We start from the raw sequence: 24,095 nt of genomic DNA on the forward strand, positions 1-24,095 counted from the left end.
AATTCATCGGATGGGTGGGTTGCCTGTTTCGTCTACTCCCTGGCCCTCCCTGCTGCACCTCCTTCTCTCCATCCCACCTTTGGGTTTGTTTGTTTTTCATTTGCATGCATTGGCTCCTAGCTTGTGCCTAGACTGTTAATAGACGTTCCCAGCAGAGCCTCCTCAAGCCCTGGTAAAACTCAGGCGGCACCAGCCAGTGCAGTTTTAAAAGCAGGCTGGCCTCTTTACAGCAAGCTCATCCAAACAATCAAAATATTAACACTTCCTGGGAAGGCAGGGACTGTGTCTTTTCTCATTTTTTTTGTGTTAGTGTCTTTTCAGATGACTAAATTGCTTTCTCCTTGGAAGAGTCATGGATGGTCAACTCCTCTCTGTGGTTCCCATCAGGGCGCTCCTGTGCATGCCCCCAGCCCCCAGGGCAGAAGTCTGTTTGTGCCAATCTCTTCTCGGTGCACTTCGGGGGCTTCCTGTTGTCTACAGGCTAACAGACCCTTAAAATGGCTTCCAATCTAGATCCAGTCACTCTGCATTACTTTTGAAAAAGGAAAATGTTCCACTGACTAACGCACATGCCCAGGAGATACAACAATCGAATGCTGCTTTATTGCAACTCATCTAGCCAGCTGGAACTGCTAACACACCGTGAACAGAGACTCCTTTCCCCCAGTCTTCAGAGCTTTATCAGACTGAACTGAATACTCATTCCTGACCAATGAAAAGCAGAACTTATTTAATCAAATGTGTAGACACCAATGGACTCATTCCAGGGTCCTAGATTTTCATTCTCAATTAGCATCACCTTGTCTTTTTGTATGCTCAGTTGTTCAGTTGTGTCTGGCTCTTTGAGACTCCATGAACTGTAGCCCACCAGGCTCCTCTATCCATGGGATTCTCTAGGCAAGAATACTGGAGTGGGTTGCCATTTCCTTCTCCAGGGGATCTTCCCAATGCAGGAATCAAACCCAGGTCTCTTGCACTGCAGGCAGATTCTTTACCTTCTGAGCCAAGGAAGTCCCCTCAATTAGCATAAACATCATGAATTCTCATCTTCCATTATTTATAAACACTTTATATTTCCCTTCAGTGAACTTCTCAGTGACTGTCTTCACTGGTGTTGGCTAGCAAATCAAACTCACCTCTTTCCCTGAGGCCTTTGATTATTCCATTCCTCAGAGGGTAAAGAATCTGCCTGCAATTCAGAAGCCCCAGGTTCTATCCCTGGGTCAGGAAGATCCCCTGGAGAAGGGAATGGCAACTCACTCCAGTATTCTTGCCTTGAGAATTCCATGAACAGAGGAGTCTGGCAGGCTATAGTCCATGGGGTTGTAAAGAGTCAGACAGACTGAGTGAATAACACTTCAACATTTCAACACTAATATGTGGAATTCTGTGCTGGCCCTGGCCTCCATCTCTATATTATTGTACATATCACTTCAGCCAAGACTACCTTGGTCCCACCCATCCATGTCCTTTTCTTGACCCATTTCTACCCATACTGAATACTAGTTCCAATGACTCCTGCTCTAGGACAGACTTTCCTACGCCCAGATAAACTCCCTAATGTGCTGCTACTTTGGCTTCCTGCCCTGGAAGTCCTCATCTCTTTGCAAGTTAAGCATCCAAGCCCCAATCACTGTATGTGAACATCACTAACGTTACCTGAGGAGAAATATATAAGTGTGCTTTTTTGTGGTGAAGTATACAAACACAGTTGATTTTCATCTTCAACCATTTTTCTATTTTATAGTTCTCATAGTATATAAATCCTCTTATTTTATGTAGACAGTCATATTTGCTTCAAATAATAAAAGCTTTATTTCTCTTTCCAATCTTCATGCGTTTTATTCTCTTTTTTGCCTTACTGTACAAATTATGAAGCTTTTAATGTGAATTTGGGTTATGAGGAATCTTCATCTCATTACTGGCTTTCAAGGCAATACTTCACCATTATATAGTTTCCTATAGTTTTAGTGATTTCCTTTATGAGGTTAAAAAGTTCCTTTTAATTTTAATTTACAAAATGTATTATGAATGTATATAAAATCTATCAATTTTTTCTCAATTATTTTTATATAAATGCCTCTTTAAATTCTACTCTTTTTAGAAGCATTATACCTTTATTTGTTTTTCCCCATACATATAGTTTTCCTTTTTTTTTCATACATGTGGGATTATTTAAGGCAGTAAGCTTTAAACTGAGCTGTCTTCTGCATCCACTGTGGCTTCAGTGTGTGTATATGTTCTAATGTGTTTCAGGGGAGGGGACTTTAATTTTGGAGAACTAACAAGAGTTTAGTTAGAGTCCAAAGGAAAGCAAATGGGATCAGTGAACTGGTATTTAGTTCTTAGTCTAGAGTCTCAAACTGAACAGATAGATCTGGGGATTTTACTTTTGACTACTCACTTAATAGAAAATTGTTTAGAAATAAGTACTATGTATCTAGCTTTAGTGTCTCATGTTTTATGTGATGATGTTGATGGTGATCATTATCATTTGTAAACATAAATACATAGTTTATATCAGTAGTACAGAAAACTTCTAATAGTGAATGACTGAAAAGTCCAAGACAGATGATCAAAAAGCAATAATCAAGATTATATTAAGCTAGACTGACTTTAAACTCTGCCAACCCCAAAACATGGGGAAGCCAAGGGCTCTTAAGGTACTTAAATACTGAGACTCCAAAAAGAGGATAATGTGGGCTGATTCATTATTCACAGATTAAATATGGTTGTGGGCAGTGATGTGCTGATTTTATGTGTATGTGATTGAGTTCTTATTAGATGTTCCAGATTTGAGTCCTGGATTTATAAGAACTAGTCACTTTAGAAACAATGACAAGTAATTTGGGGTCTGAATTTATCTTGAAGGAAGAGGTCCGTATCTCTCTTTATTTAATGAGGATTCTCCCATCTATCAGCCCTTATATTCAGACATAAACAAAATGTGCAGATAAGGGGAGAGAGACCACAGCAGACCTTGGTGTTACGTGTTAAAGTGTGTGTCAGTATTCTGATTGTGCTTCCTCACATGTAATAGAAGACAGAAGTCAAGTTACAATTGGATTCTGTGATAAAGACTATGAAGAGAATGCCAAAGAAGCAGACTTTTACCCAATCCAGTGACGCAGGATTTTATTGCTTGACACAGTTTGTTGAGCAGCCATGAGGCAATTCACAGTCTAGTACTTCTGAGAAATAATGACCCGTGTGTGCTGTGATATCAAATAAATGGAAGTTGGAATTGAAAGAATGCTTATGATCAGTCAATTGGAAAGATGCACAAAGTTCAGTTTTAGGTGCAAAATGATTCTGGAGTGATGACAAAGTTACCTTTGAGCAAATTTTAAAGATGTGAAAGATGATGGTTTTCTTTCCATTTATGGTAATACCATAATATTTCCTGATAAACATCAGAACAGAAGGAAAAGCCAATTTTAAACAACATAGAGAAGGAAGTAATTGAGAAACTAATCCATCCAGACTGACAGTTTTTTAAGCATATTCACCATGCAATTTCACTTTTACCATTTACCCTATTAAGGCAGAGATTTAATTTAGAGAATTTTGTTTAGAGACAAAATAAAACTTCAAAGAAACTACAGAAGTAAAATTAACTTCAAAGACACCCTTCTGAGTTGGTTAGATACAACAAATGTTTACTTAAGCATTTAATAACCATCTAACTAATGTTTAAAGCTTATAAAAATTATGGAGACAGGCTTTGGAGTTGCAAGTTTATGTAAGTGCTAGTTCCATGTAGCACTCTTCCCTTTTCATCAGTTGGATGGGTGCAACCACAGGCAGATACACTGGGGAGCAGCACTTTGCAGAGAACCTGACTGATTTGTTCCTTTAAGCACCAAAAACTGTTGCTTTCCTGCGCAAACAATGAAGCTCTGTGAAAATGTAAAGATTTTAAGTCTCATCAGTAAGCCAGGAGTACTATGAGAACTGTCAGTGTATCACTTTTCAATTTGTACATTTTAAACCATGTACCTTGGGGTAGATGGTTTAAACCATGCCACCCTGGGGCTTTCCAGGTGGCACAACGGTAAAGAAGCCACTGGCCAATATAGGAGATGTGAGTTCGATCTCTGGGTAGGGAAGATCCCTTGGAGGAGGAAGTGACAATCCACTCCAGTATTCTTGCTTGGAGAATCCCATGGACAGAGGAGCCTAGTGGGCTACAGTCCATGTGGTTGCAAAGAGTCAGACATGACTGAGCACACACAAACATACAAACTATATTCACAGATTCTGAAGGTTCACTGTCTTTTGCCAATTCTCTTTTTAGAGGAACTATGGGACATTAATTTTAAAGCACAGAACCTTCATGCTGAAAAAAGACAATGTTAAAATTACTGATAGATCTAAGGCTGTAAATTTTAAACGTGAACTTATCACAAAACTCTTAATAGAAGCAATGGCAAATTATTATTCTGAACAGCCAAATGTACTGTTATAAAAAAAGGTAAAAAATAAAGCAACAAACCCTCAAGTAAATAATTCTGAGGGGTTGTTCAGTCGCTCAGTCATGTTGGATTCTTTGTGACCTCACGAACTACAGCACACCAGGCTTCCCTGTCCTTCACTGTCTCCTGGGGTTTGCTCAAACTCATGTCCATTGAGTCAGTGATGCCATCCAACCATCTCATCCTCTGCTCCCTCCTTCTCCTCTTGCCCTCAATCTTTCCCAGCATCAGGGTCTCTTCCAATTCTGAGGGGTGACCCTCATCAGCTGTGGGATGTTCTCCAAGATCTATTATCCCTTTCATTTGCAATGGAATATAAGCTGGGCTCTGGCCACTCAAGGAAGTCTCTGTTTCCTAGTCTTCCTTACAGTCAGTGCAACCATGAGACTAAATTCTGGTTAAGGCAATGTGAGTGAAGGTGATACATGCCACTTTCAAGTTTGCACTTTAAATTATTGAGTATGCACTGCTTTGCACCTTGCCAAGAGCCTACTGTTGCAAGAAGGTGAGAAAAGGAAATGTTTCCTGGGCTAGAGACAGAAGCCATTTATTAAACATGCAAAACCACCCTCATCAAGATTGCCTGCTCCTGAGCTGTTACCCAAGAGAGGAATGACTCTCTTTTACATTTCTGCCACTGTCTTTTGTTTGTTTGCTTGTTGATCTTTTCTCCTATAGCCTAAACCCTAACTAATTCAGCTACCAACCAACCAGAGAGGTGAGTTTATTTAGAGGACACTGAGTTAACTTTGAGGGAGGTATAGGTATGGATTGTCCAGGAGTCAGTATGGATGTGCAATGATACATCAGTCAGGAGAAACCACGGTAGGTGGGGACAACCAAGTGGATTAAAACAAAAATAATTCACGATGAAAGTGATATAGCAACTGAGATGTCCTTCAGTTGGTGAAAGGATAATTAACTGGAGTACATCTAGAAAATGGAATATCATTTGACAGTAATAGGAAATGAACTATGAAGTCATGAAAAGACATGGAAAAACCTTAAATGAGTATTACTAAGTGAAAGAAGCTGATGTGAAAAGGCTATATACTATATGAATCCAACTATATAATAATCTGGAAAATAAGAAGCCTTCAACATTACAGAGATGGGGAGAAGATCATGGATACCAGGGCTGGTGGAGGAGAATGGATAAGAAGATTATATAGGAAAGTTAACGTACCCTTATGACAGAAAGCAAAGAAGAAATGAAGAGCCTCTTGATGAAAATTAAAGAGAAGAGTGAAAAAGTTGGCTTAAAACTCAACATTTGGAAAACTAAGATCATGGCATCTGGTCCCATCACTTCATGGCAAATAGATGGGGAAACAGTGGAAATAGTAACAAACTTTATTTTCTTGGGCTCCAAAATCACTGCAGATGGTGACTGCAGCCATGAAATTAAAAGACAGTTGCTCCTTGGAAGAAAAGTTATGACCAACCTAGACAGCATATTAAAAAAGCAGAGACATTACTTTGCCAACAAAGGTCCATGTAGTCAAAGCTGTGGTTTTTCCAGTTGTCATGTATGGATGCGGGAGTTGGACTATAAAGAAAGCTGAGCGCTGAAGAATTGATGCTTTTGAACTGTGGTGTTGGAGAAGACTATCGAGAGATCCTTGGACTGCAAGGAGATCCAACCAGTCCATCCTAAAGGAGATCAGTCCTGGGTGTTCATTGGAAGGACTGATGCTGAAGCTGAAACTCCAATACTCTGGCCACTTGATGCAAATAACTGACTCATTTGAAAAGACCCTGATGCTGGGAAAGATTGAAGGGAGGAGGAGAAGGGGATGACAGAGGATGAGATGGTTGGATGGCATCACTGACACAATGGACATGAGTTTGAGTTAATTCTGAGAGTTGGCGACAGACCAGGAAGCCTGGCATGCTGCAGTCCATGGGGTCACAAAGAGTTGGACACAACTGAGTGACTGAACTGAACTGAAGGCAGCGAAAATAGTTTGTATACTATAATGATGGATATGTCACTACACATTTGTCTAAACTAATAGAAAGCATACTAAGAATGAACCTTAAGGTAAACTAAGGATTTTGGGTGATTATGTATCAAGGTAGGCTCATCAACTGTAACAAAAGTGCCACTCTAGTAGAGGATGTTGATAATGGGGGAAGCCATGCATGTGTGGGGACAGGAGGTACTTGGGAAATCTCTGTGCCTCTCAATTTTGCTGTCAACTTAAAACTGTTCTAGGAAAGTCTTGAAAAGCTCCAATGTTCATTTAGATTCAGTGATTTTTACATGTAAAATACACCTCAATAAATCTGTTTATAAAATCTGTTTACAAAAACAAACAAAAAGTGTAAAAGAAAGAAAATGATGAATAACAAGATTCATAAACTGAAGAATCACAGTCATTTAGCATTGCAGATAATCTAAGAGGTCATGTGGTCTATTTGTCTTCTCTATAACTGAATACATCCTACAAAATGTGAAGTATGTTTCCAGGCACTCACTTCTTCTACAGGAAAGTCAGTATCTCACAAAGGTGCGCATCACTTTTTATAGAGATCAAACATGAGTGATTTTTTCCTTAGATGGATCTGAAGTCCAACTAACCCTAGTCTCCTGTCAGCGGTTTAAGTGTTATTCTTGCAAGTGACCAAAAAAAAAAAGTTTAATCCTCCTACTATGTAACATTCCTTTAACTCTTAGTTTGTCATGTTTTCCTTTAGTCTTTCTATTTTCAAATGAACTCCCTCAGGGTTTTTAACTTGTCTCTTACCCCTCATGATATCCAGGCCCATTGCCATCTGGATCACTCTGTAATGAATGTTCTTCAGTTTGTTGATGTTCTTTAAATGTGCCCAGAATTGAATGTGCTACTCTAGGTATGCCCTGATGAGGACAGAGAAGAAAAGCGATATTCACTGCCCTTGTTTGGGGCACTGTACATCTTGTAATAGGGCACATGATCAAATTATTTTTTTCTTATTTTTTTTTCTGATAGGCCTGCTTTATTATCTAAAAACAATTACTCTTCCATCTCTTCTGAGATGGCATGAACGTGGGAGAATCTAGAAGCAGGGAAACAGAAAAGATTTGTGTAATAATCTCATGATGAGATGATATACAAGAGACACAAGACATTGTTTAGAGAAAAAATAGTAGGCATAGTAATGAATTAGATGTGAATAGTAAAAAAAAAAAAAAAGAAGAAGAAGAAGAAGGGAGGAGGCAACCACACTGAAATAACTACTAGGTTAAAGCAAGAGATTTAGGAAGGAGGAATCTGGGAAGGAGCTATTAGAAAGAAGTGAAGAAAGGGCTTCATTGATGGCTCAGTGGTAAAGAATTCACCTGTCAATGCAGGAAACGTGGGCTCAAGCCCTGACTCAGGAAGATCCCACATGTCATGGTGGAACAACTAAGCCTGTGCACCACAACTATTGAGCCTGTGCTCTAGAGCCCGGCAGCTGCAACTACTGAAGCCTGCGTGCCTTAGAGCCCATTTGTAGTAGAAAGAGAAACCATTGCAATGAGAAGCCTGAGCACTGCAACTAGAAAGTAGCCCTGCTTGCTACAACTAGAGAAAAGCTCACACAGCAATGAAGACCCAGCCCAGACAAAAATAAATACATAAATTTTAAAAACTAATTTCAAAAGGAAAGAGGTGAAGAAGATTCTTTCAGTTCTGCTGAAAAGTTCACAGCTAGCTTTGCTTTTCATGATGGAGAAAGGAGGAAAATAAGCTACTTTGGAAATAGATCTTGTTCGGATGCAAAATGGGACAGGGAGAGGAATGCTTGCTCTTATGTACAACAGTACATAGAACCATGATGGGAGAACAGATGGTTTGGTGGTTAAGATAAGCACTTAAAGTGAGGCTGTTCTTATCCTAAACTTATTCCAAACACCCAAGTTTCTTGAATCTGCAATATGACATTGGAAATATCACAATCAGGAAGCTTTCAGACGCGATTTCTGGCACTTCCTGAGGCAGTTGTATTCTCCAAGGACTGTTTTAATTAAAGCTCAGGAGATGAGTTCTAATTGCTGGTGGCTGTTGTGGTTTGAGCCCACACCTTCACCAAACAGATAAATTCATGCAGGTAATTGAGCCAAAACCCTTTACTATCAAGTCCCCGAGATTTATGGCTGTTTTTATCACCAAGCCTGTAAAGCTCCAGGAATTGTGCTTGAAAAAGCAAGGGCTTATCCTCCATGAAGTAAAGAAACTAAAGAAAGCATTTATGTTACAGAAGACTGACTAGTAGTACACAATAAAATACATTTAGCTTCAATGCCAGCTCTTTTAATAATGATGACTTTGGGCAAGTTATTTGATCTTCTGAACTCTAGCTTTATGATTTGTTCATAAGTGCATGCATTCTTACAGTCATTACTTCCAAATTAATTAAGTGCCTACTATGTTCTGCACAGATACTTACATAGTCTCTGCTCCAAGGAGTTTATATCTAGTGGGAAGAAGCCCAGTGGATTTCAGTTTTCTAGTCATTTGCTTTAAAATGATACTGTGTACAAAGTACTATGCTAAACATTTTATACAGTATTTGCTTATTTTGCACAAAAATTTTATGAGGATATTTGTATCTCCAATTACAAATGGGGCAACTGAGAATTAAAAAGTTTAATTCACCCAGTTAATGATTTAAATCAAGTATTTCTAATCCTGGTGCTTTTGTTCCCAACCTCCATACCACAGTACTCATATCTGCCCACGTGCTGCTATGGGGGATGAGAGAGGACCATGGGAAACGCTAAGGAGTTCCCACCACAGGCCATAACCCAAAGGATAGTAAAATATCTAGTTCATAGGGTTTGGAAGAGGCTTTTACTTTCATAGAGGTTCAGGTGAAAGGGCAGCACAATTTTAAAATGGACACAAAGCAGGTCAAGTCTTAAAATCAATCAGCATGTGAAGATGCTAAACAATCTGACAATGCAAGGAAGAATAGTGGATGTGGAACCTTTGGTCCTGGTGTTCAGGAGAGGGAGGCAAGTGTGGGGAGTTGGGGAGGGGAGGGAGGAGAAGAGTGGGAATCCATCCTTCCATAGAGTCACCTTCCAAGGCAAGAGGGCCAGGAGATGTGGAAAAAGCAAACTTATAGACTGGGTTTAAAACCAATGCAGACTAATGATGCAATCCATCCCACGAGGAAATAACACGGGCCACAGTCAACATATTACCTATGGAATGCAATGGATCTTAAAATGGCTTATCTGATTAACTTTGTTTTAGAAAGTATAAAAAGAGTGGGTTTCTCCTAGTTATTTGTCACCAGAACATACTCACAGTTTCACTAACTTAAAATGCTTCTTGCCACCACTGCATCTCCCTTATCCCACTGTATTCCCCACCTGCCAACAGTTTTGACACAGATTTGATGAATTTGCTTCCCAATTTTACAGCACTGAGGTCTTCTCTGTACCCAGCAGTACTGCGTGGAGTTCACTGATAATCTCCCACGACCAGGCGGCTTCTCTTTTAAATGGGCTGCCTCTCTCCCCGTTCTGCTTTCATTTTTAGTACCGTGTAATCAGTCTTCAGCTTTTTAACTTGACTCTGAGTAGGCTCAAATTTTTTATTGGTAACAGCTTATGCTTCTGCCCTTGAGCCCTAGGAGCAAAAGAACTACATACATTTTAATAAAGTATCTTGCCATTCTGCCCTGTTATTTGCATACATGTCTGTGTGCATGTGTATGCACATGTATGTGCATACAAATACATATTGTGTGTAATACACACACACACACACACACATACACACAATTGTCCCAAAAGGAACAAAGAACCAGAGGAGGAGGTGCAATGACAAGAGATGAAAGAAATTGAGGTTGGAACAGAAGCTAAATATGGGAAAATGTGTAATAGAGGATAATTTGTCAGTCACTAAAAAAGAGAGTACTGTGACTTAGGGACATTTTGTGCTACCAAGCATTAGAAGAGGTGGATAGCTCAAGATGACAATTTCTTATTCCTATCATTTCTCAGAATTTGTTGTGATGTGGAGCAGCAATTATGAGTTCGCTGGCATCATAACTTTAGGAGTTTTCAGGATTTCTATCTCTCAAACCAGAAACCATCCTCACTGTGACCCTAAAGAGATGCCAAGGAATATACAAGTTTGCAGAGAACAGCTTGAAATTCTCTGTGTAACGTTCTTTGAAGTGTGTGTGTGTGTGTGTGTGTGTGTGTGTGTACGCACACGTGCGTGCATGTGTGTGGTCAGGCGGGCGGTGGTAAACCCAGCAACATGGTCTTTTTCTATTGTTCATCTTCAAAAGAACTTTTGGTCTCAGTTTCAGAGTATGGGAATTCACTTGAAAGATACTTATTAAGCATCTATTAAGAGCAGAGCCTTAAAAGCCAGTTTCATCTCCATACTTGGAGTTGGAAGCTGTTTCTCTTCCCAGAAGACAGTTCCATAAAGATGAGGCTGTACAAATCCACTGCTCTGGGGTCTAGCTCCAGCTCCAACGAGTGCTAAGCTCCATGATTTCTGGAATGTCACCACCCTCTGGATGTGGCTCCTCATTTATAAAATGAGGGTGATCTCTAAGACTCCTTGCAGCTTTAACATTCTATGGTATTATGCCAATTTTATGACTTCAAAAAAACAATTAGATACTTTTTTTATTTCCACAGCACTACATCCTATGGGCTGACAGTCGCCTGCCATGGATGAAATTACTTTTTAATAACTATGTATTTGGTGCTCATTTTAAATTTTTAAAGTATCCCCTTCAGGGCATAAACACATTTCTATATCTAGCTATTTAACTGTGAGGGAGGAAAAGGCTTAAACTCGTAATTTTGCATTCTAATTTTGTAGGTTGGACTTTTAGTCTGGGTGTGAAGTCTGGGCAGTAAGAGCTACATTTGAGAGCTAGGCTCCTTGAGCAGAGCACAAAGGGGCTTGGGGACAGGAAGAGGAAGAAAGGCAATGCAATGTGCCCCACTTATAGAAACTAGGAGTGGACTCTGAGAAGGAATTTAACATCTTCCTTACCTCGGCTGCTTTTTTTTCTCATCTTTCACCGTCTCACACATTTTCTGAATAGATCTCTGTAATTTTTCCACAAAAAATCCTCTTTTAAAAATACAAGAATTACACAAAGGGTAAAGTATTCTTTAGTATAATAGACACAATGCATGCAAACTAAAGGAACTACTAACCTAGATTCACTTTAAAGTGTTTAAAATGGTAACAAATACTGGAGAGGCTGACAGTAAAAGGTACTCACGTAATTTGGTCACATTGTAAAATGTACAAATCTTTGGATAAGGAACTGAGATTCCAAAATCAGAACAGACATTCCTGATAATACCAGCCAAGAAAGTCTCATCACCAAATATTTATTAAGCATTTGCTTTATACCAAAACTTTAAATTGGTCAAAAAAACAATTGAAATTTATCTATAGTATACAAAAATCAGAACCAATATAAACATCCAAGCATAGGAGATTGATCTAGTATGGCTTATCAATTCATTCAAATATTATAAAGCCACTGAATCTTAAGACACAGAAGCCACTTAACATTAAAACATGGTGGTGGTTTAGTCACTAAGTCATGTCTGACTCTTGCAACCCCATGGACTGTAGCTCACCAGGCTGCTCTGTCCATGGGATTTCCCAGGCAAGAGTACTGGAGTGGGGTGCCACTTCCTTCTCCAGGGGATCTTCCCAACCCAGGGATCAAACCCACTTCTCCTGCATTGCAGGCAGATTCTTTACCAACTGAGCCATAGAACCAGGCAAGCCATATGTTTAGGCTATCATGTTAAACAGAAAAGCAAATCAGAAAATGGTTTGTACATTAGTATCTCAAACTATGTAAAATATCATTCATATGGTCAGCAATTTGAAAGAAATATGAAAAAGTGAAATGAGTTTTTATTAAAGTGATGATATTGTGTGTGATCCTTCTGAAGATGGTGTTAAATGATGATATTAGAGTACCTTTGTCCAGCAACAAAAAGGGGCTGCATTCCCCAACGACACCTTGTGTGACTGTGACAGCACTTAGCTACAGGAGAGACTTCTTAAGGTTCATGGTGATTCCAGTTCCACAATGTGGCCGCCTGAGGTCTGACCATTTTGTGCCGCCAACTACATAGAAGATTATATAACCTTTTGGAAACTTTCACAGCTCTAATTCTTTCTCTAGGGGAATACTGGAAAGTGGCTCCTTTGCAGATTTAATAAATTTTCATTTTCCAACTTTCCCCCTCAGTCTCTTCTAATGAATTTTCTTAAAAAAAAAAACCCTTCCGGAAGTTTCATGCTGTAGTACTACCTGTGGGTATGATTCCCCACGTAAGGATGTCAAATTTAATTATATTTTGCTCTGTTACTTAATGACTCAACTAGGCTCACAAGTCCAAGATCATAACCTCCCTACTAGGCTGCCAAGTTCGCTATTTCAAGGAACAACTACTTGTGGTACCCAACCATAATTATTTTAAACCATGCCCAGAAAATAATAAAACTAGTAATGCTCGCTTAATTATACCCTTCGTCTGTGGATACTCAAGAGTTTTACAAGATTCCTTCACTCAGTCACACGTATAACATAAACAAGAAACAGGTGAGCAATATTAAAACATACTTCTAAGGGCTTCTTTAACAAAAAATGACTCATCCTCAATTACCTCCTTGTCCTATAAGAAATTTTCAGTGCACTGAGAAGATTCCAGTGATATCTGAAAAAGAATATGGAATCCAGAACTAGATAAAATAAATATTTTTTAAGGCAATCAAAGAGGATATATTTTTCTGGGTCCAAAAATGTTCTTTTCTTCTGAAAATCTTTGGAGCCTATACACTTTCTAGTTCTTCATTGATCACTTTGGTCTATAAAGTGCCAGTAGACATGTAACCAGTAAACAACATCTAACAAAAATGTCAAGATCTGAGGAAAAGCCTTATCAACTCTACGGAAGTCAAAAGGCACACAGGAAAAGGCAGACTTATATCCTTCACGAGGGCCACACACCATCAGCCCATCTGGCTTGAAGCAACACTGGTCAGAGAACGATGCTCTGTGAGAGCGCCGCCAGCCCTAGAATGAACTTCAGAGTGACTCCCTGTCTTTTTTGTTCACCACTGTCACTCAGCACCTGGGACAGCCTATCTTGCCTATAGTAAGTGCTTAGTATCAATCCATTTTTGTTAACTAAATGAATCTACACTGCTTTTTTTTTTTTTAATTTTTTTTTTTTATTAGTTGGAGGCTAATCACTTCCCAAAATTGCAGTGGCCTTCATCATACATTGACATGAATCAGCCATGGATATACTGAATCTACACTGCTTTTGAGTTACTGATCAGAAACAAGTTTTCCCCACTTGTAACTGAAACTGTGCAATAAATAGATTTTGATAGTAATTTGAACAAAAAAGTGAAAGTCGCTCAGTCATGTCCAACTCTTTGCAACCCCATGGACTATACGGTCCATGGAATTCTCCAGGCCAGAACACTGGAGTGGGTAACCATTCCCTTCTCCAGAGGATCTTCCTGACCCAGGGATCAAACCAGGTCCTCTGCATTACAGGAAGATTCTTTACCAGCTGAGCTAGCAGGAAAGCCCAAAATGAGACCTTGTCACCTGAACAGGGACTTGAACCCTAGGCCCTCAGATTAAAAATCTGATGCTCTACCACATGAGCTATCCAGGCTCCCTAAGCCAGCTGTAAGAGTATTTTGGGGAAATTTGTGATACAAATGACACCTCTGTAGCTTCACTTACACTGCTCTTCACATAAGTAGAACTCTTTCATCTTTCTGGCCTCAATTTAACCACTCCTTGGAGTGGTCTTACCAGATCACCCAATCTAAAGACCCATCCCTCCAGGCATAACTTCACTGTAGCATTAATCAGAATATGCATTTATATAGTGCTTTGGGGTTAACAGTTACTTCCCTCTCTTGTCTCTAAGCTGTATGTTCATTTTCTTCATCACCATAAATTAGCACAGTACCAGATTCATATCAGATGCTTATATGAGTGCATATAACATATATTCAAAGTCCAGGTATACCTTGTTTAAATTGTGTCTGAAAATACATTTTTAGACCCAAGTTTGTCTCTTAGAATAGAATTTTCCCTTCTCTTCAACTTCTCCTTTGTCCTTTTCCCTCTTCTCGTCATATTAGTCACTCTGTCATGTTCTACTGTTTGTGATTCTATAGACTGTAGCCTGCCAGACTCCTCTGCCCATGGGATTTTCTAGGAAAGAATACTAGAGTGTGTTGCCATTTCCTTCTCAGGGGATCTTTCTGACCCAGGGATCGAAAATGGGTCTCCTGCGTTGCAGGCAGATCCTCTATCATCTGAGCCACCAGGGAAGGCTTTTCCTCTCCTCTCTCTCCTCTTATTCCTATTATCATTTCACCACCCTCCTTCCTCTTCTGTTCTCTCTTCCCTGCCACCCTATTTATGAATTTTATGAATGACAGCTCACATATGGAAGATATGTTCCCACTTACTATTAGGTAATGAAAAACAAAAATGAGAGTTGACTCATATTTTAAAGGGTCATAACTTTCAATCACGTAATTTTGCCAAGCATTCCAACAGCTGTGATTTTAAGTCATCAAAATTCAGTCATGTTGGTACTGCTTCAAAATAGACTGAAGATAAAGCATTCTACTAATTCATATTAACCATATACAAAGATGTATCTGACTAAACACATGCTATATATTCGTACACAGGGAGCACAAGCTGTTTTTGTTTTGTTTTGTTTGGAAAAACTAGTCTAAGCCAGACGTAAAATGCAAAATATAGATGTGCAAGGTAAGTAAACTGTGTTAGTCATTCAGTTGTGTCCAACTCTTTGTGAGCGCACGTACTGGGTGGGGCCTGCCAGGCTTCTCTAGCCATGGAATTCTCCAGGCAAGAATACAGAAATGGACTGTCATACACTATCCCAACAGGTCTTCCTGAACCAGGAATCAAACTCGGGTCTCCTGCAAAACAGGCAGATTCTTTTCCATCTAAGTCACCAGAGAAGCCCCAAAGTAAGCCAAGTTCAGTTCAGTCACTCAGTTGTGTACAATTCTTTGTAATCTGATGGACTGCAGCATGCCAGGCTTCTCTGTCCATCAACAACTTCCTGAATTTGCTCAAACTCATGTCCACTGAATCAGTGATACCATCCAACCATCTCATTCTCTGTCGTCCCCTTCTCCTCCTGCCTTCAATTATGCCCAGCATCAGGGTCTCTTCTAATGAGTCAGTTCTTCGCATCAGGTGACCAAAGTATTGGAGTTTCAGCTTCAACATCAGTCCTTCCAATGAATATTCAGGATTGATTTCCTTTAGTATTGATCTCCTTGCAGTCCAAGAGACTCTCAAGAGTCTTCTCCAAAACTACAGTTCTAAATCATCAATTCTTTGGTGCTCAGCTTTCTTTATAGTCCAAATCTCACATGCATACATGACTACTGGAAAAACCACAGCTTTGACTAGACAGATCTTTGTGGGCAATGTAATGTCTCTGCTTTTTAAAATGCTGTCTAGGTTGGTCATAACTCTTCTTCCAATGAGCAATGATCTTTTAATTTTATGGTTTCAGTTCACCATCTGCAGGGATTTTGGAGTCCAAGAAAATAAAATCTGTTACTGTTTTCATGTTTCCCCATTTATTTGCCATGATGTGATGTGACTGGATGCCATGATCTTAGTCTTCTCTATGTTGAGTTTTAAGCTAACTTTTTCACTCTCCTCTTTCACTTTCATCAAGAGGCTCTTTAGTTGCTCTTTGCTTTTTGCCATAAAGTTGGTGTCATCTGCATATTTTAGGTTATTGATATTTCTGCTGGCAATCTTGATTCCAGCTTGAGCTTCATCCAGCCCAGAATTTCTCATGATGTACTCTGCATTTAAGTTAAATAAGCAAGGGGATATTATAAAGCCTTTCCCAATTTGGAACCAGTTCATTGTTCCATGTCCAGTTTTAACTGTTGCTTCTTGACCTGCATACAGATTTCTCAGGAGGCAGGTCAGGTGGTTTGGTATTCCCATCTCTTGAAGAATTTTCCACAATTTCTTGTGATCGGCACAGTCAAAGCTTAGGTGTAGTCAATCAAGCAGAAGTTTTTCTGGAACTCTCTTGCTTTTTCTATGATTGAAAGGACGCTGGCAATTTCATCTCTGGTTCCTCTGCCTTTTCTAAATCCAGTTTAAACATCTGGAAGTTCACGGTTCATGAGCTATTGAAGTCCTGCTTGGAGAATTTTGAGGATTACTTTCCTAGTTTGTGAGATGAGTGCAATTGTGCAGTAGTTTGAACATTCTTTGGCATTGCCTTTCTTTGGGATTGGAATGAAAACCGACCTTTTCCAGTCCTGTGGCCACTTCTGAGTTTTCCAAATTTGCTAGCATATTGATTGCAGCACTTTCACAGCATCATCTTTTAGGATTTGAAACAACTCAGCTGAAATTCCATCACTTCCATAGCTTTGTTTGTAGTGATGCTTCCTAAGGCCCAATTGACTTCACACTTCAGGATGTCTGGCTCTAGGTAAGTGATCATACCATCGTGATTATCTGGGTTGTGAAGATCTTTTTTGTACAGTTCTTCTGTGTATTCTTGCCACTACTTCTTAATATCTTTGCTTCTGTTAGGTCCACACCATTTCTGTTCTTTATTGCGCCCATCTTTTCATGAAATGTTGCCTTGGTTTCTCTAATTTTCTTGAAGAGATCTCTTGTCTTTCCCATTCTATTGTTTTCCTCTATTTCTTTGCATTGATCATGAGGAAGGCTTTCTTATCTCTCCTTGCTCTTCTTTGGAACTCTGCATTCAGATGGCTATAGCTTTCCTTTTCTCCTTTGCCTTTAGCTTCTCCTCTTTTCTCAGCTATTTTAAGGCCTCCTCAGACAACCATTTTGCCTTTTTTTTTGGGGATGGTCTTGGTCACTGCCTCCTGTACAATGTCACAAATCTCCATCCATAGTTCTTCAGGCACTCTGTCTATCAGATCTAATCCCTTGAATCTATTTATCACTTCTACTGCATAATCATAAGCAATTTGATTTAGGTCATATCTGAATGGTTTAGTGATTTTCCCTACTTTCTTCAATTGAAGTCTGAATTTTGCAATAAGGAGTTTTTGATCAGAGCCACATTCAGCTCCTGGTCTTGTTTTTGCTGATGTATAGAGATTCTCCATCTTCGGCTACAAAGAATATCACCAATCTGATTTCGGTGATGTCCATTTGTAGAGCTGTCACTTGTTTTGTTTGCTGGAGGGCGCTTGCTATTCCAGTGCATTCTCTTGGCAAAACTCTGTTAGCCTTTGCCCTGCTTCATTTTGTACTCCAAGGCCAAACTTGCCTGTTACTCCAGGTATCTCTTGACTTCCTATTTTTGCATTTCAGTTCCCTATAATGAAAAGGACATCTTTTTTGGTGTTAGTTTTACTAGGTCTTGTAGGTCATCATAGAACTGTTCAACTTCAGCTTCTTCGGATTAGTGGTTGGTGCATAGACTTGCCTTACTGTGATACTGAATGGTTTGCCTTGTAAACAAACTGAGATCATTCTGTCATTTTTGTGACTGCACCTAAGTATTGCATTTTGAAGTCTTTCATTGACTACGAGGGCTACCCCATTTCTTCTTCAAAGGGATTCCTGCCCACAGTAGTGGATATAATGGTCATCTGAATTAAATTTGCCCATCCCAGTCCATTTCATTTCACTGTTTCCTAAAATGTTGAAGTTTACTCTTGCCATCTCCTTTTTGACCACTTTCAATTTCCTTGATTCATGGACCTGACATTCCAGGTTCCTATGCAATATTGTTCTTGAGAGCATTGGACACTACTTCCATCACAAGTCACATCCAGAACTGGGCATTATTTTCACTTTGGCTCCATCTTTTCATTCTTTCTGCAGTTATTTCTCCACTCTTCTGCAGTAGCACATTGGGCACCTACCGATCTGGGGAGTTCATCTTCCAGAGTCATATTTTTGCCTTTTTATACTGTTCAGAGAATTTTCATACTGTTCAGAGAGTTTTCATACTCTTCAGAGTTCTGACAAAATGTGCTCCACCGGAGAAGGGAATGGCTAACCACTTCTTGCCTTGAGAACCCCATGAAAATGTTAAGCCAAGCCTGCCTTCAAAGGGAAGAAAACATTATTCCTGCTGGTTTCTCTAAATTTCATTTGTTTGCTTTTATAATCCTTTTTATTTCATATGAGCGAGAAGACATCCCCTCATAAAGCCTCCTGTGACAATTGTTCAGTTGCTAAATTGTGTCCTACGCTGTGACCCCATGAACTGCAGCACACCAGGCTTCCATGTCCTTCCCTATCTCCCAGAGTTTGTTAAATTCATGTCCATTGAGTTAGTGATGCAATCCAACCATCTCATTCTCTGTTGCCCCCTTCTTCTTCTGCCCTCAGTCTTTCCCAGCATCAGGGTCTTTTCCAGTAGGTCAGCTCTTCATATCAGGTAGCCAAATATTGGAGCTTCAGTATCAGCATCAGTTCTTCCAATGAATATTCAGCATTGATTTACTTTAGCATTGACTGATTTGATCTCCTGGCTCTCCAAGGGACTCTCAAGTGTCTCCTTCAGCACCACAATTTGAAAGCATCAAATCATTGGTGCTCAGTCTTCTTTATGGTCCAACTCTCACAGCTGTACATGAATACTGGAAAAACCATAGCTTTGACTATACAGACCTCTGTCAGCAAAGTAATGTCTCTGCTCTTTAATACCCTGTCTAGGTCGGTCACAGCTTTTCTTCCAAGTAGCAAATGTCCTTTAATTTCATGGCTGCAGTAAACGTCTGCAGTGATTTTGGAGCCCAAGAACATAAAATCGGCCATTTTTCACTTTTTCCCCATTTATTTTTGACTGTATGCCATAATCTTCATTTTTTGAATGTTGAGTTTTAAGCTAGCTTTTGCACTCTCCTCTTTCACCCTCATCAAGAGACTCTTTCATTCCTCTTCACTTTCGGCCATTAGAGTGGTGTTATCTGCATATCTGAGTTTGTTGGTATTTTTCCTGACAGCCTTGATTCCAGCCTGTGATTCATCCAGCCCATCATTTTGCATGAGGTATTCTGCATATAAATTAAATAAGTGGATGACAATATACAGCCTTGATATACTCCCTTCCCAATTTTGAACCAATCTGTTATCCCATGTCCGGTTCTAACTGTTCTTCTGGACCTACATACAGTTTTCTCAGGAGACAGGTAAGGTGGTCTGATATTCCCATCTATTTAAGAATTTTCCACATTTTGTTGTGTTCCACACAGTCAAAGGTTTTAGCATAGTCAATGAATCAGAAGTAGATGCTTTTCTGGAATTCCTTTGCTTTCTCTATGATTCTGTGACAGTTCAGTTCAGTCACTCAGTCGTGTCCGACTCTTTGTGACCCGTGAATAGCAGCATGCCAGGCCTCCTTTGTCCATCACCAACTCCCGAAGTCTACCCAAACCCATGCCCATTGAGTCAGTGATGCCATCCAGCCATCTCATCCTCTGTCGTCCCCTTCTCCTCCTGCCCCCAATCCCTACCAGCATCAGGGTCTTTTCCAATGAGTCAACTCTTCGCATGAGGTGGCCAAAGTACTGGAGTTTCAGCTTCAGCATCAGTCCTTCCAATGAACACCCAGGACTGATCTCCTTTAGGATGGACTGGTTGGATCTCCTTACAGTTCAAGGGACTCTCAAGAGTCTTCTCCAACACCATAGTTCAAAAGCATCAATTTTTCGGCACTCAGCTTTCTTCACAGTCCAACTCTCACATCCATACATGACCACTGGAAAAACCATAGCCTTGACTACATGGACCTTTGTTGACAAAGTAATGTCTCTGCTTTTTAATATGCTATCTAGGTTGGTCATAACTTTCCTTCCAAGGAGTAAGCGTCTTTTAATTTCATGGCTGCAATCACCATCTGCAGCGATTTTGGAGCCCCCAAAAATAAAGTCTGACACTGTTTCCACTGTCTCCCCATCTATTTCCCATGAGGTGATGGGACCAGATGCCATGATCTTAGTTTTCTGAATTTTAAGCTTTAAGCCAACTTTTTCACTCTCCTCTTTCACTTCCATCAAGAGGCTTTTTAGTTCCTCTTCATTTTCTGCCATAAGGGTGGTGTCATCTGCATATCTGAGGTTATTGATATTTCTCCCAGCAATCTTGATTCCAGCTTGTGCTTCATCCAGCCCATCGTTTCTCATGATGTACTCTGCATATAAGTTAAATAAGCAGGGTGACGATATACAGCCTTGACATATTCCTTTTCCTATTTGGAACCAGTCTGTTGTTCCATGTCCAGTTCTAACTGTTGCTTCCTGACTTGCATACAGGTTTCTCAAGAGGCAGGTCAGGCAGTCTGGTATTCCCATCTCTTTCAGAATTTTCCACAGTTTATTGTGATCCACACAGTCAAAGGCTTTGGTGTAGTCAATAAAGCAGAAATAGATGTTTTTCTGGAATTCTCTTGTTTTTTGATGATCCAGCAGATACTGGCAATTTGATCTCTGGTTCCTCTGCCTTTTCTAAAACCAGCTTGAACATCTGGAAGTTCACCCCTGGACAGTATTATATGTGATTATTATTCACATGTTATTCACACATATTATTCACACACACACAGTATTATATGTGAGTATTATTATGTGATTATAAGTCAGTGTTGTCAAGGTTAAACAATATATTAATCATTCTTAAAGGATACACAACTGTGAAAGAGGAAACATCCAAATGCAGAAGCTCACCTTTAGCATCAGTAGAATAGTTACAACTCAATCTCTGTAATTAAGACAGACCAAGCTTTGACTTCAGGTTTCACATTTATTGATCATGTCACTTTAGACAAAGCAATGGACTCTCTGAGCCTCACTTTTCTTATATGTAAAATAAAGGTATAACAATATTTACTAAATATGGTGATTAAATGGGCCTGAAAATTAATGTGTAATACAGTAGTAGGTACATGTAGTAAGTACTGAATTGTTATTGTTTAATTGCAAAGTCATGTATTACTCTTTCGCAATGGACTGTAGCCCATGGACTGTAGCCCACCAGGCTCCTCTGTTTAGAGGATTCTCCAGGCAAGAATACTGGAGTGGGCTGCCATTCCCTCCTCCAGGGGATGTTCCTAACCCAGGAATTGAACCTGGGTCTTCTGCACTGGCAGGCAAGTTTTCTACCACTGAGTCATCAGAGAAGTCCGAGTACTCAATTAAATGATAGTTATTACTACTACTGTAATTCTCATCAGTAATGCTATGTTATTGCAGTAGTGGTGGTGATTACTTCATTCTTGTCAAATGCTAAAAGAATGTGGCAAAATAAGGGAAGCCATATCTAAGTGCCATCATGTGGAAAATACATCAAGTAAAGACAATGTGCATGCTATAAGAAAACTAGCCTGGACTCTCAAAAGGAGATTAACTTAATCTGCCCTTTACTCATGAAGGAAGGTGAGGGCATTAGGGTCAGCAGATAGCCTATTCAGGTTTCACTTTTGGTTCAACTGGTAAGGAATCCACTTGCAATGTGGAAGGCCTGGGCTTGATCCCTGATTCATTTTCTCATCCAGTATTTCCTACAGGCTTTTCAAATAAGGACTTGAGGAAGCATTTAGGTAACATCAGCTCTATCATGTTACTCTAGGAATCAGTGAGTATGTCTGAATTTTAAAAGTTATAAAAATGTTTTACAAATTTAAATCCAAACAAATATTTAAATTCAAATAAAAATTTGAATAAACCCCACAATTAATTTTCTCCAATTTCATTTTCATTATTTGTAAGTTAGCTCTATCATGGAAATTTCACAAACAAAAATATCAAAATTTCTTTTGAAAGTGTTTTCTTTGGGGAATTACAGTTTTAGTCTACCAAATTAAGGCATTCAGAGAAAAATGAACAGAAACATTTGCATTTTTCTCATATCCTCAAATAATAACACAAGATCAATAAAAACACAAGAAAACAAAAGGAAATCTAGAAGTTACAAAATATTCTCAGAATAGTCATGAATAAAATCTAAACTCAGATGTTAATACCACAAATAAACTTAGATAGAAATTCCTGTTTATCTTAGATTTTTATAGGCTAGACATAAATTTGCTATTAATATAGATGGCACTGAGTTGTACTTCAGAATATCAATAACTACAGGCAATTGCCAATATACAAAGCATGCATTCCACAATTTCATTTATAATTCAGCCATTTGCAACTTGCAACAGCTTTTCCCATATAAATACTTACAATTTGTGATTAAGTTCATACGTAAGGCCACATATGCTACTTTTACATGAAATCATTATAAAACATTTATATCTACAGAAGGAAACTAATATATACTTTCATTAGTAAAACATAAACTAAAACAATACAATGTTACACTGACATAAAGTTTATTATTATATATTTATTCAAAACTGTACGCATTGGTGAAAAGAATGGCAAAACTCAAAATGGAAGAGGTGTGGTATGTTTGGTAGAATTCCTGAAGAAGGGTTAAGAAGTATCTTCAAGGACTTATCCTTTTTGGGCCAAATTCTCTTTTTTCCTGAATAATTTCAGATCTTACAGAAGGTACAGGTAGCTTTGTAGAACCACATTTAAATATTATCGGTTACTGACTAAAAAACGTAAATGAAAAGAAGAGAGGGTAAGTGAATTACAAGGAGCTGTGGGGGAGGTAAATTTGAAATAAGCATGCAGAAATGTCTGGAAACAAAGGAGACTGCCTGGGAGGAAATCTGAGCTATATGCAGAGAATGCCAGAGGTACAGGATTGTGTATAATTCTTTGGTAGCAGATTAAGAAAGTGCTGGGGAAGAAATCCGGCCAACTTGTCCTATGAGCTGGCTACAAAATGGCAGGGGTGCTTCTTCATGACATTTTTGTTGCCAGAGAATGTGCACAAGTTGTAAGAGGGTAAACACTTAGCAGGCTTGGCTGTGATGTCTTATAGAGCCTTTAATGCTTATGAGTGGAACACTTTTTTTTCTTTACCAGGTTGATATGCAAACCTTATGATCTTAGAAACACTCAACATTGATTGGTCTTCTCTAGCCATGTGCTGGGTATTGGGTTTTAGCTTTTTAGCACATTGTGATACTGCTTCTTTTTTTTTTTTTTTTAATAAAATTTAGTCTTGTTTATCTCACAAGACCTACAAAAATTACAGGGGGAAAGTGCTCTATAGCCCCGGAGCGAAAACGAAATGGGTGGTAGAAATAAGGACATTTGCTGTTACATTCATACATACTGTAGTGTAGTGCTATGCTCTTGCAGCTATTTTCATATATTTCAAAATGTGTTTGATATCTGACTTCCCATCTGACAATAGACCCAGCGACAAGTCCAGAGAGACTCTATGAATAACCTTTTGCCTGTAATGCAATCGTGCTGTCCCTAGTCTGTGGGCTATGTCACCTCCAATTAAACAGTGGCTCAATCAGTGTGAAGACAGCCTTCATATTGTTACTGTAGAAAGGTTTCTCCTCTGTGACTAAGCCTTTTCCAGCTGTTGAGATGTTCACCAATTGCTGCCTCAGCTCCGTGGAACCTGCTCGGCTTGTGAGCGCCGATGCATTTACTGTACTAGTAATTAATGCCGTTAGCATTG

The 24,095-nt window shown here is 39.3% G+C and overlaps 1 protein-coding gene and 1 non-coding gene across 4 annotated transcripts in view; both read right to left on the reverse strand.

The window, feature by feature from the left end:
* LSAMP (limbic system associated membrane protein) overlaps positions 1 to 24,095 on the reverse strand; it is a 681,987-nt gene that overhangs the window by 430,230 nt on the left and 227,662 nt on the right. The window lies entirely within an intron of this gene.
* On the reverse strand, positions 14,076 to 14,148 carry TRNAK-UUU (transfer RNA lysine (anticodon UUU)). Its single transcript has one exon. It is a non-coding gene; the product is annotated as a tRNA-Lys (tRNA).

This window comes from Odocoileus virginianus, chromosome 4, assembly GCF_023699985.2.
Source record: "Odocoileus virginianus isolate 20LAN1187 ecotype Illinois chromosome 4, Ovbor_1.2, whole genome shotgun sequence".
NCBI lineage: Eukaryota > Metazoa > Chordata > Mammalia > Artiodactyla > Cervidae > Odocoileus > Odocoileus virginianus.